The sequence below is a fragment of the Chionomys nivalis genome, chromosome 3 (genome assembly GCF_950005125.1).
Source record: "Chionomys nivalis chromosome 3, mChiNiv1.1, whole genome shotgun sequence".
Taxonomy (NCBI): domain Eukaryota; kingdom Metazoa; phylum Chordata; class Mammalia; order Rodentia; family Cricetidae; genus Chionomys; species Chionomys nivalis.
The window spans coordinates 68,893,800-68,912,401 of record NC_080088.1 but is presented as its reverse complement, the minus strand read 5'-3'; the positions used below and the strand labels follow the sequence as shown (position 1 = coordinate 68,912,401).

Below are 18,602 nucleotides of genomic sequence, written 5' to 3'. Positions count from 1 at the left end.
GGTCAGGGCGAGCCCCACAACACATACCAGCAGTCAGCTCAAATTCTGATTTCCCCAAAAGGCTTTTCTTAGGAAATCTGGTTTTCATGTCTCCCTATGCTATTCCCCGATGGTCTGCTTTAATATTTCAAAATACGGCCAGCACAAAGTATTCTAGAAAAATCAGTGAATTCTATTTTTCTTTGAAATCTCTTGGAATTTTGTAAATGTTTCTTCATAGAAGGGTATTTTGCATAAAAGGATAGTTGCGAACTGTTGAAAGACCTTGGTTTGAGCTGGAAATAAAATTAGGGATTGCCCCCGTTAGATCCTGTGCACTGGGGAAAAGAGAGCTTCAAGAACGGAAATGTCTTGACTTAAGTCGCAGGTCGAGGGCTGCTGTCACTCAGAGTGCTGCCTCTTCAGGGCTGAGCCTCGCTCAACACCTCACAAAGCTCTCTCTTGTATCATCTGAGACAGTGACTTTGTGAGGCAGAAATGGAGATTTTATCAATCGTTTTTGTTGTTTTGAATAAGTGGAAAAGCTGAGACCCAGAAAAAGTAAGTCATGTCGCCGAATTACGTTGTTCATTCATGCCGCAAATAGCAATTAAGCTCCCTTGTCTTCCAGGCATTGTTCTAGTTTCGTTCTAAAAATGGGGTGAGGTGCTGTTCTCCTTTTCTCAGAATGAAAGGGAAGACACTGTGCGTATTGATGGCTGACTGAGCAAGCTTGCTTCCTGCCTCCAACCCAATGAGGTTTTTTTGTCTACGTCTTTGTTAATCAATTAAAATAAATGAGTTTTCTGATGGATTCATTAATTCTCCGTTACTATGAAGAAATAATCCTTTTAAAGAATTTATCCTGCCAAGAAAGCAGAGCAGCAATAAAAACAGGGTTTCGGAGAGTTATGTAATTTTATGTGCTCAGGAGAATAGAAGGAGAAAGAAGGGCCTGTGTCTCTCCTCTCCAGCTTTGAGATTTATGATCGATGTGTTACAATAATAAGGATCACCACTGGTCTAAGGTCTGTGCTTGATACTGCGCCTATAATACAACAGACATAACTTGTGAGATGCAGGAAAGATAGTTTCTTAAGGAACTAACTCCTTGAGATTCTGTAAGCCACAAGAAGATACTCAAGAGGCAATAAAATCGAAGGAACCTGCTATCTAATCTGTTTCATTAAATATGAAAATTAAAATGCCTTACAAAATACTTTCCCTTCCTCTCTGCTCCCAACAAACAAAAGCTTTGGTAGGCAGCCTGAAATTGCTCGTCAAGGAAAAAGACCAGACTCGGGCTTTAAATGGCTTCTTCTGAATGAAGCAATTAATGCTAAAAGGAACATGCCGTCTCCTCAGGGTTTGTAAGCTATGACATTCATTGTACTTGCTGGCACTCCATCAAGCGTCTCCTTGGCCAAAGCAAGGAGGTAAATGGCTGGCTATAGAGGCTATTGACCTGGGTAATCAGCAGGATTTGGCGGAGTCACTGCACAGGAGTGTTCTTGGACTGGGTACGATCCTGAGAAGCACAGCTCTGAGTCCTTCCACACTCTGTTTTGCTACTGTTGGCCGACCCGCCCAGGCTGGCATCTACTATAGAGAAAAGATATTGTCCTGGGATTGTTGAGGTTTTGAAATGCATTGGAGTACCACGGCATAGTACGGTCTTTACTTGGGCATATGTTTTTTTCAGATTCTTCTACCTTTTCCTCATAATATTAACCTCTCAAAGCTACCATTCACTCACTGACTTGAAACATCTATTAATATGTAGACTAGCAGGTGACATCACATTGGAGACAGCTTAAGAAGGCTCTGTATTGGATACAGGAGAGGCAGGGCTTGTCTTTAAGAAGGCTCTCTCTCCCTATTCCATCTCTCTTATGTGTGTGTGTGGGGGGGGGCACTTTACTGATGACAGCCAGTTGTGGAGACTTACGTGGAAGATACCTGAAAAGTGCCATGGAAACTTGGAAGGGGCTCCAAACCTCTCTTGTATGGGGAATTATAGGAGCAGCGCTCATACTGTTGTCTGGGTCCTAAGGGTGAGGAAGACAGGAGACAGAGCTGAAGTCTGGATCACCCCTTGCCCCTTGTGTCAAGGACTGTCCTTCTTGTTTCTTATGCATGTATTTATTTTATATTTCTACGTCTTATGTCTATCATCTAATTATTTTATTAACCTATTGAATGCTCTAATACTTTAGACCACAGAAGGCAAAATCATCCTTTTGCTTATGAGGAAACTGTCTTGCCTGCACATAAGCCCGTTTTATAGCAGTGCTAAAGTTAGTGTTCTATGTGTCTTCGTCCATGACAACAAAGCTCGGAAGTCTTTTCCCATTCTGTTCCGTAAGGTCAGTAATGGGCATGGAATTAGAGAAACACTTCCCGAATGAATAAATGATGGTAGAGGCTAGACCAATCTTTGTAAAGAACAGAACACATTAAAAGAGCATTACCCCGTGTTTTATTAGCTTAAAAGTTAAATAATTTTTGAATTGGAGCAACGATAGATCTCGCAATAGGAGCCTGGATGATTTACTTTAATGTTACCAACCATTGTCTTAGCTGGTTGTCTTTAAGTTCCTGTCCTGTCCACTTTGAATTTTTACTGATACTTCTTTGTTTTCCAGTTTTGTGTGTACCTTCGTAGGTTTTATTTGTTTAATTAGTTTCTAGGAAACTGCCTAAAGAAAATGGACTAGGTGGTATTTCTTACTTTTCTCTATATTTCCTTCAGAATAATGTGGTATGTATTCTAGATTCACAGAATGGGGTTAAGCTGCAAGCTAGCCATATTAGTTCAGTCTTGGTGCCAATTTGCTTAGGTGTCAGGTAAGGATAATAATTCCAGTTGACCTCACTTACATTTGAGGGAGGGGTGATCAAAAGAAGTGATCTCATTGAAATTGTCTGTTGAACTATAAAATGCCACATAAACAAAGGTGCTTATTATTTCCTGAGCCTTGGGCCTGGGAGGCCATTTAATCTTCTTCCAGGCTTGTTTGTTTATGTTTGGCTAAATCCTCTTCCCCTCCCTACCCTTTCTGAGGTCCACAAAGGTGAGGAACTGGCAAAGAAACAAAAAGATGTAGCTTTCCTGTAAACAATCCCTCCCCAACTCAGTCTCTCTTTGGTCTTTCTATTTATGTGTCTTCTTAGTCACAGGGCCCAAATGAAGGAACACTATTGAGATCCCCAGATCTGAGAAAGGGCTATTCTCCTGGGCAACCTTTCTAACACAACACAACATAACACCTACTGACATGAGCGATTTTATTTCCTGCTCAGAAAATGGAGTCGGGGGGCCTTTAAGAATTCTTCTACCAAGCGCATTTGATTCCTAATAATCACAAAGCCCTTTTGCAAATCACGCTGATGGCATTTCACCTCTGTTGTCTCAAATCAGACCGACTTGCCTGACCAAGCGCAAGGTGGGTTTCTCTCTGCCAGTGCATTTGCTGATGTCCCAAACAGAGCTGGCTCTTTCACCCTGGATCACAGCAGCACTATACATAATCGAAGTTCTAACCACAGGACTTGGCTGGCAGTTTTGTTTTGGGAATGATTTGGGGCTATGAGTGGCTGACACGGGGAAAACTTTTTGTTCTAGTTAGAGCACGACAATGTGACCCAGAAGGCATGTGGAGCGTGGAGCTGGACTCATGGAAGACAGCACAACCTTAGAGTATTGAAAAAGGCACTGCTATAGCACATAACTTGGAAACTGGGCTTCTGTTTTCAGTTGAAGAAATCTGGTCAATGAATCAGATAGGAGGCGTAGCTCCTAGCCTTACTAATTGTTAGCTGGATGACCGTGAGGCTGAGCACTGGTTATTATACAAAAGGGCTTACCAATACCCGTGTGTGTGTTGTGAGAATTTAATGGAAATTTTTATGGAGCTTTTACTCTTTAGAAGTTGTAGCATTTTGCTGATGAGAAGTGTGTGAACATAGGTTCTGGAGGCATACATGTGCCGGGCTTTGATTTCCGTTGTTTCCTGGCTCTCTGCCCATATGTAATTTCCTTAACTCACTGAGCTTAAGTCTCCTAGTTCATCACACAGGAACTGAAATACCAAATTTACAGGGCCAGCAGAAGGTGTGCTGGGACATTTGAAGCACTTGTTGCTTTGTACCTGGAGTGGTCTGCCCTCTGTAATGTGATGTTATTTGGTATTCTTTGATACCTGTTAAGCTATTGGTATGGTTCCCCTTATGAAATACTGGGTGGCCAGAAGCACACAAAGCAGAAGTATGTTACTATACTGGACAGGATGGATCTGAAGTCTGAATCCAGGTTTTAGACTCATACATGGCAGAAGTTTTATCTTAAATACCAAATAAACTTAGAGCCTGTGACTTCTGCTAATCCAAAACTGCATCTTGAAGTTGACCCAGGGGGAACTCTCCTCTTAGATTCCACGCTGTTGATCCTGGGAAGTTTGTTACTTCCCACAATGCAAAGTTCAACTCTCAAAATATACTCTACCAAGTATGTCTGACCCAACTCTGAAGTGGGGAGAAGAGATATGAGAATCTCAGAGAGTTAGATAACCATAGGAAGCTGCTTTCGGTAACTCCAGAAGGTATCGACACCACATCCCCATGGCTGAAATTCCTTTCTGTCTGAAGGAAACTAGGGTCCTAGAGTTTAGAATGTGAGAACAGGAGAGATCATAGAGAGCTTAGGGACAAATACACACGAGAGTAAACAGAAGCTATTGACAAAAGATGAAATGGCACAGCTTACTGAAATGGACTATGCCGTTGCTCAGTCTGACCAAGAAGTTGGCCCTCTTATTGCCCAGTTAGGAAGTATCATCTTTGCTGATAGACATGGTAGATTTACCATGAACACATTGGATCTTTGACCTGAAAACTAAAAGGCAGATGAAATACTGACCATTGCATTTATAATCCCCAAGAAAAGTCTCTGGTCCTTTATAAAACAATGTGATCATATAGAGAAGCTGAGGGGAGGAGCTCTTTAAGTAGAACCTTGACATCCAGATGCTATGGAAGAGGAAAGATGGAGTCTGTACCCAGACCATAGTTCCCCAGCTCATGGTCCATGGGCTACTTGTGACTATATATGGTCCAACAAAAAGTGATAAACTTACTTAAAATGTGGAAAAAAAGTATCACTCAACACTTGTGTTGAGTTCTTGAGCGTGAACTTGTAGATGTCAATATCACATCATGGTCAGCCAAAAAAATTCATACAGGGTCTCACTCTTTGCAAGCATGCATGTGCAACATCAAATTTACCAACTTGTTATATAATTCAGCAGAGGCAAACTGGCAGCCTCTGAGGTCACACATACTTGGGTTGATTCTTTGCATGACATGCAATAATTGGCAGTGACATTTTAACCTACCCTGGCAAAAAATGTGCATTTAATGTTATTTTGAAGACAGTATCACACCCAGATAAGGTCCTGACCTCTTCCAGACAGACAAATATTCTTTGATTGTTAAATGGTCCCCCTGCTTCACAACTATATTTCTTTATGATATTGCTTTCAGCACCACCTATACCTGTAAGAATGAAGCAACTTAGGGTAAAAATAAACCACCATATCTGGTGAGTACCATGAGATCTCATTGAGAAATCCTAACTTGCCTGAACCTGATATGGATGTTTTAATTTCTCAAATGCGATGTCAAACACCCCTCTAATTTTGTGTTGCCCTTTTTTTTATTACTTAGAGTAAGAAAAGATGTAAACATCAGTGAAGTCTTACTACTCATTTTCTTTATGAGTGTTCATAAAATAATACCATAATAATTATATATAAATATATTTATTTGTTGAGCAACAGATTTTGCTAGTTTTTGTATATTGAATAGATACCCTGACTATTCGTTGTCCAGGTTGGCCAAGAGAAGCTAAAAGATAAGACATTGTAGCCCAGGGCATGAAGATGGTCATTTCCTGATGAGACAGGGGGAGTCTTTATTATTTGTGTTTCCTCAGCATCATTATCTCTCCAGATAAGGACGACTAAGCTAGTGCTGTGCTTTGAATAGGAATGGCCCTCATAGACTCATGGGTTTGAAAACTTGGCCCATAGGGAGTGGCACTATCGGGAGGTGTAGCCTTCTTGGAGTAGGTGTGGCTTTGATGGAGAAAATGTGTCATTGAGGGATGGGCTTTTAGGTCTGAAAAGCTCAAGCCATTTCTCTGCCTGCTGCCTGTGGATCAAGATGTAGAACTCTCAGCTCCTTCTCCAGGACCATGTCTGCCTGCACGCCTCCATGCTTCCCACCGTGACCTTAATGGGCTAACCCTCTGAAATTGTAAGCCAGCCTCAGTTAAATGTTTTCCTTTATAAGAGTTGCCACGGTCATGATGTCTCCTCACAGCAATAGAAACCTTAACTAAGGGAGCTAGTGTAAGGGGAAAAAGTGCTTCAGTGCTCGCTCTTCTCACTCATCCATCCTCCTGAGCTACAACACAGGATGAAAGGGCAAGCTGGCACCCTCATCTGCTAGGACCAGCCTCTGAGTTACAGAAGTTCTCATTTCACAGTGTGAACATCTGCAGGGCACCTGGATCATTGGGAGTTTGTGAGATGTGGTAAATGAAAATATCATAAAAATTTTAAAATAAATTTTGCAAAATTGCAGTTGGGTGGGATGGAGAAATTCCCCAGGAGTCATGTATTTTTGATGAATTCTGTTCATGGAGGTCATGTGGTTGACTCTTCTTTGTGTGTCTCTCCAGGAGACCAGCTGCCATGGCATCCGAGTGGAATCATGTGCCAGACTTGTTGGCATTATGTAAGGAGATGCCAAAGGGAGAGGGAAGAGGTTGTCTTATAGAACAGGCTGGAATGTTAGAAATTGGGTAGACAGGTTTATCAGGTTTGGTTAAAAAAAAAAAAAAAAAAAAAACCTCAAAAAGCAAAAACAAAAACAAACTGTACATCCTATTAAATTTAAATTCAAGTTAGAAATACCATGTCTCAGAAAAAAATTACCGTCTCAATCAAAACTATATTTGATTAACAATTCAAATTTATCTGAGTCTTCTATGTTTTATTTGGCAACCAAGGATATATGGGGCAGGGAAGGCTAACAAAACATACTTTGAAAAATAGCAGCTAGCTTTCACAGTGCCCCCACATTCCTTGCCTGGTTTCATAGCAACAGACTTAGAGTTCCCAATTGTAGAACAGATCAAAGGTGAGGTGAGGATGCCCAAGAGACTTAGCTAAGGGTGTGCTAGCCCCAAAGGACAGCTGTTTTTTTAATTCCTCATTCTGAAGTTTTGACAGCTTTAGTTTATCCTAACAGTGCAGAGAGCAAGCACCTGTGTGTCCGACCTTCTTTGGCTTCTCCTAACGTTAGCACCTGGCACGTTACATACACATAGAAAAAAGACAGAACTGAGAAGTTGACCTCAGTCCCCGGGACTCACAGTGGTTCCCAGTCCATCCGTGCTTCATCAGTTATTAGGCAAAGGCTCTTTCCCTCTTTGGGATCCCATGCAGCCCTTTATGCGGCCCTTTGTTTCCCTGCCTCCTGCTACCGGAAGCAGTTTCAGCACTTCCTCCTATTTCGCCACTGAGCTTTATGCTGAGGACAGTGGAGTCATTCTGCAGAATGTCATCCAGTTTGGCTTGCTTCCTGTTCTGTCATATTTATGTTGAAGGTATTGGGAAGGACATGAAAGGGGTGGGGATTTGTCCTTGTTAGGGTATGTGTCTAATGGGAACATTAACTTGGATTGCCTGGTGAGGATGTCTCTTACTTGGTGTCTTCCCTTTTGTTTGGTAAAAATTTTCACAAGAGACAATGAGGGTACAAAAATATCTTATTTTTTATAAACCTTTACTAATGAAGTACTTAAATCCTCAAATATACTAATAATAGGTTAGCCTCTAATGCTCTTGTTCAATGCCATTATTATTGTTTTGTCTTTTTTTTTCTGCCTTCATCACTGGAATGTTTTCCTCTGAAGAAACTGTTGCTTTAGCTAAGTTATTTTCATTCCAAATGTATTGCTCTTTTGACCCATGCACGTACGAAGGAGTGTTTTAGCAGCAGTGAAGGTGTGTTCGTGTCAAGTGACTGAAGACAGGAGATGAAGGTAATTCACTTTGCTGGGATTGATTGAACATCTGCTTCTGGGCATTCCGGACAAGAGGAATATGCAAATGAGCTTGGAAGACTAAGAAATCCCAAAGAAAGACTGAGGGCGCCTGTTATGAAAATCACAGGAAAGCTTGTCACCTGAATTTTGAACCAAAACATGACTCCACCTTGGACTGCTGCAGTGTGGGCACACCATGATGCCTCTGTGGGGCAGCTGTGGCACTCTTGACCGGACGTTGTGTAGAGCACCCCTAAATAGATGATCACAGGGACCGGGTAGGGTTTGAACTTCACTGACTCTTTCTCCCAATGAACATAGAGAAGGGGCTAGTTCAAGATCATCTTTTTTGCTGCTTCAAGGTCCTGATTTCTTTTCACCTGGGAGCAATGATGACGTTTCAGTGAAATGAAATGTTGCTTTTCATTAATGAAATAGAAATTAACATAGATATAGATCTCGCCTCCAACCTGCAATCTGAGTGTTCCCTTTCTTAACTGCTCTGAAATAATCCTACTGACCCAAATATCATCAGAGCAAAGTGAGATGTCGTGATAAAACACAGTCTCTCTCTCTCTCTCTCTCTCTCTCTCTCTCTCTCTCTCTCTCTCTCTCTCCTCTCTTTCTTTCTCTCTCTCTCTCTCTCTCTCTCTCTCTCTCTCTCTCCTTTCTCTCTCTCTCTCTCTCTCTCTCTCTCTCTCTCTCTCTCTCTCTCTCTCTGTGTGTGTGTGTGTGTCTTTCTAAGAAATAAAACTAAATAACAGCATTAACAAAAATAGCAAAGTCCTTGGAAATTCCTGGGGTACAAATATGGGTGAATGGAACATCTATTTCTGCTATGAAGAAACAATTTACATGCTGGAATGTGAACTGTTTAGGACATGCCCCTAATGCTGATGAGACAAGTCAACTTCATTATCCTAACACCATTAAAATCAATTGAAGGATCTAATTCTGGCCACAACAGCCTTTTAATGGGGGTGGGAGTTGAACCCCACATCTCAGCACTCTACCATTAAGCTATGCCCTCATCTGTCATTATGTTCTAAATAAAGCACAGGCAATGGCTTGAGTTTGAGGAGTAGGTAGGGTTTGGATTTTGGAAGGATCCGCATTTTAGAGAGTAGAGTGTTGAGAAGCAGCAGTCTGACACCACTTTTCCTAAGGATGGTGGCAGAGGGGCTGGAAGGTTTGGCAGACCTCATGTCCCTGACTCTGGAGGGTTTTCTCTTTAGCTTCTGCTGCCTCATCTGTAGTCGTTGTAATTCGGGAGGTGTTCTGCAAGCAGAGTAACCATGTTCCCTGTGTTGCCCAAGCAGTTCAGAGTCTTCCTTGTTTTGTTGCAGTGGAATAATTAAAGTGTGATTTTTTTTTTTCAATTCTCAAAGATTACCTCAGCTGGGTCAGCGTTTTCCATGGTAACTGTCTGTGGAAGATCTCAGGGAATCGGCAATGTGCTCTCTCTCCTTCAGGTGATAGGGAAGAAAACGGAAGCTGTTGACAAGCCATGTAGATGTTACAAAAGATAACATGTAAATTGTTGTGTTTTCTAACGTTAAATTTCATGTGTGTGTTTGTGCATGAATATATTTTTCTTTTTCCGGTGATCTGGAGAAACTTTGCAACACAATTACAAATTATTGCAATTTGAGTATAACTAAATATGTGCGTGTTATAGACGGACCTTCTGTTTACAAATGCTTTTCTTTCTATGTAACAGTATTCTTCTGCCTTCTCAATGGTCCATAAAGAGCTCATGCCAAATTTATAGCAAAGGATACCCTTTAATATTAGAGTGGAGAAGTCTCAGCTGAGTCTATATTTTGAAGAAAATAAGATGATGGAGTTGGGACATGATAAATAACTCACAAATCGAACAAAGTCCTTATTCTAAAGTACTTTCTGACTGCATTTTCTCATTCAGATTTCATATAAGTGCTAAATTCCTGCTCCTGCGGCAAATGAACTGAAAATGAAGGTGTGGGATTAATGTGGTGGGTCTTGCACGTCTGGAATGGTTCCCTTTCAGGTCCTTCGCATGGCTTTTCAGTGTGCTGCATTGGCACCAAGGCTAACAGTAGACAGCTATTCCTCTCTCTCCCTCCCTCCCTTCTTCCCTCCCTTCTCCCCTTCCTTCCTCTCTCCCTTCTTCTCTCTCTCTCTCTCTCTCTCTCTCTCTTTCTTTCTCTTTCTCTCTCTCTCTCCCTCTGTTTTTGTTGCTTGTCTCTCATTTTCCTCTCCCTATTCTGTACCTCTGGCCAGTGAAACTCCTGACTGGAAGGAAGTAGGAGAGTTTCCAGAGTGCCCAGTATGACACAGGCAGATTGTCCACAGTGGACAGTAAACCTCTACTTAATCTCCGATGCAAGCCATTGCCATTCAGTGAGACGCTGTTGTGTTGTGACTATGCTAGGTGACTAAGGACAAGTTGCTTTCTCCGCTTGAATTCTCTGCTTCTCCAAATCATCCAGCCTGTGGCAATTTCTGGTTCTGGTGGGCTTCTGTGGAGGGTGAATTCCATAGTCGTATTCTGGAGCCACCCCATCCAACTCAGGCTCTACTTTGCTCTTGGAGTAAACCCAAAGAAAAGGTCAATTTTGCAGACATCTTGAGGTTGTGCTCCAATGTCCTCATTAAATAACAGAAGTCCAGACTGGCAGGCCCAGGGGAATATTCAATCAAGGCAAAAAAAAAAAAAAAAAAGAGGCCAAGTTATTACTGGAACTCCGTCATCAGACCCAATAACACAAGCATTCACTTGTGGGCATCAGGTAAAAACAGGCTTAGTTGTACACTCTCTCCAATACAGGTTCCACTTGTCAAATGTGTATGGACCTTCAGATAATTCACAAGAGTGGGGATAGAGAGAAGAAAGGGAATGAAGAAAATTACAGTTGTAAATAGGCGCTGAACAAGGACCAAAACAGCCTCTGGCTTGACTGGATGAGTCACGGCTGCAGTCAGACCACAAATACGAGCCTGGCTTCTCTGCTGCTAGGCTGTCTTCCTGTCTGGAGAGGAAACTCGACTCTGATTGGAGATAGGACTGTTTTACAGACTTCAAAGCCTCTCAGGCAGCTGACACAAGGCAGGGCTGGTAAAACAGTGTTCCAGGTGCTTCTCTGGAGAACCAGCCTCACAGCTCTGATCTGAAGCTGTGGAGACATAACTTTCATCGTAAGCCAAAAGCTGGTGGCTGCTTTGTGTGCACGGTTTTTTTCTTCTGCTTTTCTCTATAGTATCATTCAACGCTAGTGTCTGCTTCCAAATTGTTCTCAACCTAAGTTACTTCTGCAAGCTTGGGGCTGACAATCCGGGGCACAGCCAGATAATGACAAAGGGCCATATAAGGAGGAAGAAGGATGAACATGCAGGATAGACGGAATCGAGGCAATTTCTGGCACCTCCTACCAGGTGGTGAGGCTAGTTTGCAGAGAGGCCCCCTGAATACAGGTTTAGCTTATGGTTGAGTGTACCTCTAAGGGAGAAGAGCATGGAGAACCAGAATGAGTGAACGGGACCAGACCTGTGGACTCTGAACACCATGATAAAGATTTGGGCCCCTGTCTTGTACACATGGAAACAGGGAGAGAAACAACAAAGCCTGTGGAAAGATGGAACACCAGCTCTGGGGAGGGAAGGATGAAACAAAACAAGATCAGGAAGGTCAGCTACAACTCTTGTCACTGTTCAGGAAAGACTGCTTCTGGAGGCTTGTCCAGCACAAGAGAAAGCCTTCAGTACTCAGAGCGGACCTAGGAGACAAGGTGGCATTGATACATCTTAATTTCTAAGCAGCGGGGGCACCATTATAAATATTTCCACCACTACATGCTTTGCTGTGTGTTGAAGTCACTGAGCTGAGTAGATGGGACCCTGAAACCTACACTTGATAGACACATGGGCAGTGAGGGCAAGATTACCCACAATGCACAGTGTGTTTGCCACTTGAGGTTCCGATGGTTGACACAGGCTCACTCCTTAGCCTTTATTTCCTCTGCAGCCTCCACTGGTTACTTTCCTAGGTGCTGTGATAAATTATGCAGTTGAGGTGATGGAAGGAAAGAGGGGTGTAGTTAGACTTCCAGTTCCAGAATATACAGTCCGCCGTGTCAGGGAAGTCATGGTGGTCGGTGCGGGAGACAATTGGCCACACTGTGCCTGTAATCAGGAGGCAGGTGCAATGGATGCTGGTGTTCAGCCCCTTCTTTTCATGAAAACAGAAACCCTAGCCATAGAATGGAACCTTCCACACTTAGGGTGTCTTTTCCGGCCTCAATTAATCCAATCTATAGTTCTCCGCAGACTTACCAAGAAGCTTGTTGCCATGCCAACTCTAGATCTGGTCAAATTGACAGGGTCAACCATCACACAGCTTGGGCTTCTTTCTGAGTCTCAGCTCTTGGAAGAGAGGCGTCCCTGCAAAGTTGAGCATCTATGTGTCGGGCAGCCGTGCCCTGGCTGGCTGGCTGAGTGTGCGTGAAACACCTGTTCTCACTAGTTCCTGCTTATCTTGGGGGTGAGATGAGTGTGCGACAGTAGTCTAGCTGTCTATCTGAAACAAGAAGTCGCTGTTGCCAATGTCATATCTAATAAGCCAACAACCAAAGGCAGCCAACTGAGTCCTTCTAAGAGTCCTGTGAACAGACAAGTAAGTATTATGGTCCATGTCTTGCAGATGTGCTAATAGAGCCACTTAAATGATACATAATTCTCAGAAGGATATAGAATAATAACTTACGCTCTAGTCAAGACTCAAACCCCAGCCACCCTACTCCCAGCACGATGCCTCCTGCCTGCACCAAACAGGTAGTGCTGATGTCTAGAAGTCAGCAAAGAAATACTCAGCTTCCTGTGATTTTTCCTTTCTTTTTAATGATCTTTTTATTCATGTATGTATTCCGACATGTGTATGGCATGTGTGCAAGTGCCCACTGAGGCAAGTAGTCGGCATCAGATCCTGTGAACTGGGGTCACAGGCAGTGGTGAGCTGTCCAGCGTGGCTGCTGGGAACTGAACTCAGCTCCTCTGAAAGAGCAGAAAGTTTCCCCAGTCTCTCCAGCTCCACTATAATTTTTACTGAATGCATTATGTTTTTCATTCTTTTTCCTTCTACATAAAGCCAGGCTAGCAGCAAGGGAATCGTTTTAATGGGGTCACTGCAACATTTTCCTAGTTAAGTCCATTCTGTTAAAACCACTTCCTTTCATTGGGATGCACGCAGCTGTGGCGCTTCCTTTTGCGGTCAGAACTCCATGGCCAGCTGCAGGAGGTTATGCACTTGGATATCATAAGCCAACAGAAACCTGCTAACTACACTTTTTTTCTCTCTCTCTCTGGCCATTCAATGATAAGAGCTCTGGGTCAAAAGGGACCCTTAGCTCGTGCACTTTAATACCTGTCCAGCAGTTTTAATGGTTCTCTTAAATTAAGACATCACTTCAAGATCCTGGACCTGGTATTGTCCATGGCCTCTTGACATTTCCAGGTGCCTGCCCCGTCATCAACTCAGATTCAAAGGACTGAATCAAAGCCCCATTCTATCATCCTCAGACTCCCCTTTCCTTCTGAGATACATCCAGTCCAGCAAACTAAAGCCTTCTTCTTTCACACCCATTTCTTTTTTTGAAATTCATAAGTCCTGGTTCTGCTTCCCGAGCATCTCTGAGTCCATCCTGCTTTGTGTGCACTCTGTTTTCTACACTTTTAGGTCTTCTGCCTTACTGCCCTGGACAAGATGGCTTCTCAACTGCTTTCTCACAGTCCGTAATAATCATGTCTACCCTTTATGTTTCTAAATAAGATGCATTTTCCAAACTTATCAACCATGGAACATTTTTTTTCTCCCCCAGAGCACTTTCTGGGAAATACTGGTCCAGCCTTTCCAGATGAATTGTAGTCCTCTCTCACTGTGACATCTGTCCACCCCTCTTTGTCACCAAACTTGTTATTTCCTCTCCTTAGAATGCCCCTCTTCCTGGCTCCTGCCATCGGGGAAAGCCTAAGCTATTTCAGTTCTAATGTTTCTGACTCCCTAAAGCTGCCTTTGATCTCACGACCTAGTATGAACCCTGAGCTTTTGGAAGGACCACTAACATGACTCCACTGTGATATTTAATAGCATATGTTATATGAAGTATGTCACCTGATGGCATTATACTGTGGACATGAGTCTATCACATATTTAATAATTTATATATAAGTTACAGAAATATTTAACATGATTTTAAAATAGTTTGCTGCTTGCGCGTTTTTGAGTCTATCTGCCAACAATTCTAACGTTTCCTAAGAGATGTGTTTCTCTTTCATGTGAACCCTGTGTCTGGAATGTGGATGGTCTCTTTCACTCTCCTGCAACATGGATTAATTTAGGCTGAAGCCTGTCGAGCTTATTGCAGCAAAGCAACCTATAGAACTGTGTTCTACACAGTGTGCCCAAGCCTCTTTGTCTTTGTTACTCCTGCCTGGGTAACATGGGACAAGGGGGACATGATGTGGTATGGCAATACTGGCTGACAAAGATGGAAAACAATGTGTTTACAGAGAATGGTTCAAGAGTATCCCAGGAGAGGGCTTTTGGGAAAGAAGAACTCCGGAGGAGAGCTTCCCTTAGCTTCCCTTAGGATCCACATCCTACATTAGCAAGCAACCGTCCGGGTGAAACATTTTGTTGAGAGCTGCGGAGATATGTGGGCCCTCTAGGAGCCACTAGTGGAGGCTGCTAGACTTATAACAGCCTCTCGTTTCTATTAAGTTCTTTGCACTGGATAACAACAAAATACATTTAAGAACATGAACTTGTCAGAATCTAAAGGCAAAGATTCGGAGAGACACCGAACTGGCAGGAGCAACAGAACAAGCTGTGATAGGCCTGAAGGACCAGCCTCCCTCTGCCCCTGCCACCCCATGCCCACCTGTCACCAAGGAAGAACCTGCCAATCATCTGTTTAAAGATACGCCCCAGAGGAAGCAGAACCACAGTGACCCCAGGATATAGTTTCACTGTTGGTTCTCCTTTCTGGTTGTCTGAGGGAATCTTTGTTGCCAGAGGCCAGTGTTCTCAGTCCTCCAGCAATTTGGGAAGCTGTGTCAGGAAAGTGGCTTGCTCTGAGTGTCACGTGTAGTTGGGTTTACACATACCAACCACTTTTCCTTAAACGGCTGTCCTTGAGGTCAGGGATTTGATCGGTGCAAATGTCAACCGGATGGGCCACTTTTGACAAATCCTGCCTCAAGTCGTGTTGCAGGGCTGGTGAGACTGTAGAGAAATAGGAACCGTCTTAAGGAACCGTCATTCTTCGGGGGAAAATTCCTTTCCAACTACATTCCAATGCCTACCTTGTAAAAACAAAATAAAAATTATTTGTTTTAACAAGCGAGTATAAGATTCCTCTGTCATGTGTTATGCCTGTTGACCGAAAAACATTCCAGGCCTTTCTTCCTTGTACCTCTGATAAGACAGCACACTGTTTCTCTGCTCAGGCCTCATTTGCATACGGCACTTGGGCCCCACGACTGACTGATGAACATTTGAAATACACTTGCCAAAGTGTCTTCCAACATCTTAAAATAGCCAAGCAACTCTTCAGCTTGGGGACAGTCCATGAATTCCCCATCTGTGCAGTAATAACACTTCCCTGAGCACACCACTACAGAATTTACAGCCTTTCATGTTTATTACCTTATTTGGTTCCTGAACCGGTGTTCAGTCACTGGGCCTTCTTTGACGAGGGCCTAGTACCTACCCTGTGCTGGAGTAGATGCTGGGATGCAGGTCTTAACAGAATGGACATACGAGCGATATTCTAGGACTGGACCTAAGGTCTCAAGGTCAGACTTCCTATTTTCCTTTAAACCTTGTTTAGACAAACATTGACTAACGATTCATTTCGTTATTTTCAAAGAGCCGGAACTCAAACCCAGGCTTCCTGTTACCAACAGAGGCCCCACATAGCCGTCAGCACCAGAGCCCCTGTGGAAGTCTCTGACAACCTCTCCCGAGTTCACTGATCAAATGACCTAATTCCCATTCAAATGTCAGTGCAGCAGACTGAGAAGTGTGTAAAAACTCAGCAAACGATGAAACTCAGCATCCTGGGAAATGTCCGGAATGTGCATTGGGGTGAGAAGAGCCCTCAGACCCGAACTGCGAACAGCAGCCGCCTGCTGCGTGTGACAGTGAACCCCAGAAGAGAGCTGTTGGCTGTTGAACATCCAGATCCCACTGAGAACAGAACGGTTGGTTGATTGGCCATGCAGAAGTCAGGTGTGGACAGGCTACAGCTTCAACTCATACCTTTAAACAAATGATCGGCAGGGGCAGGGTTCTTCCATGGTGCCAGGTGGGCATGGGGTGGCAGAGGCACAGAGAGGCTGGCCTGGGTAAGGGTATCCTTCATGCCTACCGCACTTTGTACTGTTGCTCCTAATTAAGCCACATTCCCCATATCAAGGACAAGTTTGTGTGTGTGTGCATGCATGTGCATGCGTGCATGTGTGCGTGCGTGTGTGTCTGTGTGTGTGTGTGAGAGAATGAGTAAAGAGAAGATGGGATATGGCTGGAAGTCCTGGGTGTGTGTGTGTGTGTGTGTGAGAGAGAGAGAGAGAGAGAGAGAGAGAGAGAGAGAGAATGGGTAGAGAGAAGATGGGATATGGCTGGGAAGTTGTGTGTGTGTGTGTGTGTGTGTGTGTGTGTGTGTGAATGGGTAGAGAGAGGATAGGATAGAGCTGGAAGTCCCCCCCCCCCGTGTGTGTGGGGGGAGTAGAGAGAAGAAGGGATAGGGCTGCAAGTCCTGGTGCATTCTGGGAATACAGTAGGATATTGCTTGTGCTTCTGGTAACAGAGCTCTGTGTAGTAACTCAAAGTTGATGAGTGCTTGGATTTTAGGCTGACCTGGCTACTTTATTAGTCAGCCAGCTGATCTCGGAGGACTGGGAAAATGGACCCTCGTTTCTTGTTCACTTCTCAGGCCCATACATGGAGGAGGAGTTTAGCCTTCAGAGAGTACCTAGAGGCCTAGGTCTCTTCCAGCTTTGGCTTTGCCCGCCTCCCCTTTCTTTCTATGTTGTTTCCGCTTGGCTGAAGGATGGATATAAATAATATAAGCATTGTACACACAGCAAAAGTTTAAAGGTGAGGTCTGGAAGTGTCTTACTTCATCCCTAGTTTCCCTGGCTACAACCTAGTCACATGGCCGTACTTAACTACAGCACCCTGGGAAACCAAAGGGGAAAACGTACTGTCTCTGCCACAGCCCAAAATCTGGAGAATCAGGACATGGAGGGAATAAAGACATTATACACACAGGACAGGACAGGACAGGACAGAACTTGCTTAAAGCCTCTAGAAGATTCCCCTAGCAGATAAGGCATAGGATCAGCATATCAGAGAGGTTTCTAGATGAGCAGTACCTTGTGGTCAGATTCTTGGAAGAGGGAGATTAGATGGATAATTCTGATTAAAAGATGTACTTAGATTTTAAAAAGAATCTATTCCACCACAAGAAAATGGCCAAGAGATCATCATAGCTCTTCACTTAAAATGATACAAACGAAAACCCAGCCACTTAGACAACTTCTCGTCCCACCTTCAGTGAGTACCATGTGCCTTAGTGTATGCTGGCATGCAAAGTCCTGAGCAGACCCCCACGATAACCCCAGGAGGAGGAGGAGGAGAAGGACCTTGGTAGGAAATTATCACTTCCATTTTAGAAGTGGAAAAACCTGTGTCGCTAGAGGTTACCCAGGGCTAGCCGGCAATGAGACAGATTTGCAACTCAAACCCACACTGTGTCTTTCCACAATTACACAGATTCTCCCCAGCATGGAGATGTTGACCACACTTCAGGAAGTTGACTCCGTTCCAGCTCTGGACAAGAGGCCAGAATCCAGCGACATTTTCCTTAATCACCGCCCTTCTGTCTGCCTGCCTGTTGGAAGCGGTGGAGCGCCTCCTCATTCAGGGAGCGAGTACATGTTAGCTGTCAAGCAGTGCGCGCAGCATCTGACAGGCCTAATATCACTGTTTGTATTATCAGACAATTACCAGCCAGGCTCGTATTCATAATTTGACTAACAACTCGCGACAATGATTATTTTTCCTTTTCTGGCAAAACAATTATAGCAGCATTTTCTTTTGAGCATCAGCGCTGATGCTCCCTGGCATTCTCTCAGCTTAAGGATTTTTTTTTCAAAAAAAAAAATGTTAGTCGTCCTCCCCCACATCTCGCTAACTTTACAGTCCCCCATGGCATCTGTGTGCAGTGAACTGAGCTGTTGAGACTAAATGTAATTTGCAATCAAGCTTCTGTTAACATGGAAATGTACCGGCTGGCCTGCTGCAATATGGGTTCTCATTCTGTCTAGCATATGGTTGCATTAAATCCAGTCTCCCGAATGTCTCTTGTTACCACATTGTCAATCCGTGCAGAGCAGAGAACCCTAAAAAACCACTAAAGGAACATATTTTTGGAATTGGCGCTTCTATGGATCTTGACAAGAGCTGTCCAAA

General features: G+C 43.6%; 1 long non-coding RNA gene across 1 annotated transcript in view; it reads left to right on the top strand.

Moving 5' to 3' along the window:
* Positions 1 to 281: 281 nt before the first annotated feature.
* Positions 282 to 18,602, top strand: part of LOC130872108 (uncharacterized) — a 42,993-nt gene continuing 24,672 nt past the window's right edge. Inside the window, exon 1 of the long non-coding RNA XR_009056884.1 lies at positions 282 to 540. This is a non-coding gene — a long non-coding RNA (uncharacterized LOC130872108). The remainder of the gene's footprint in view (positions 541 to 18,602) is intronic.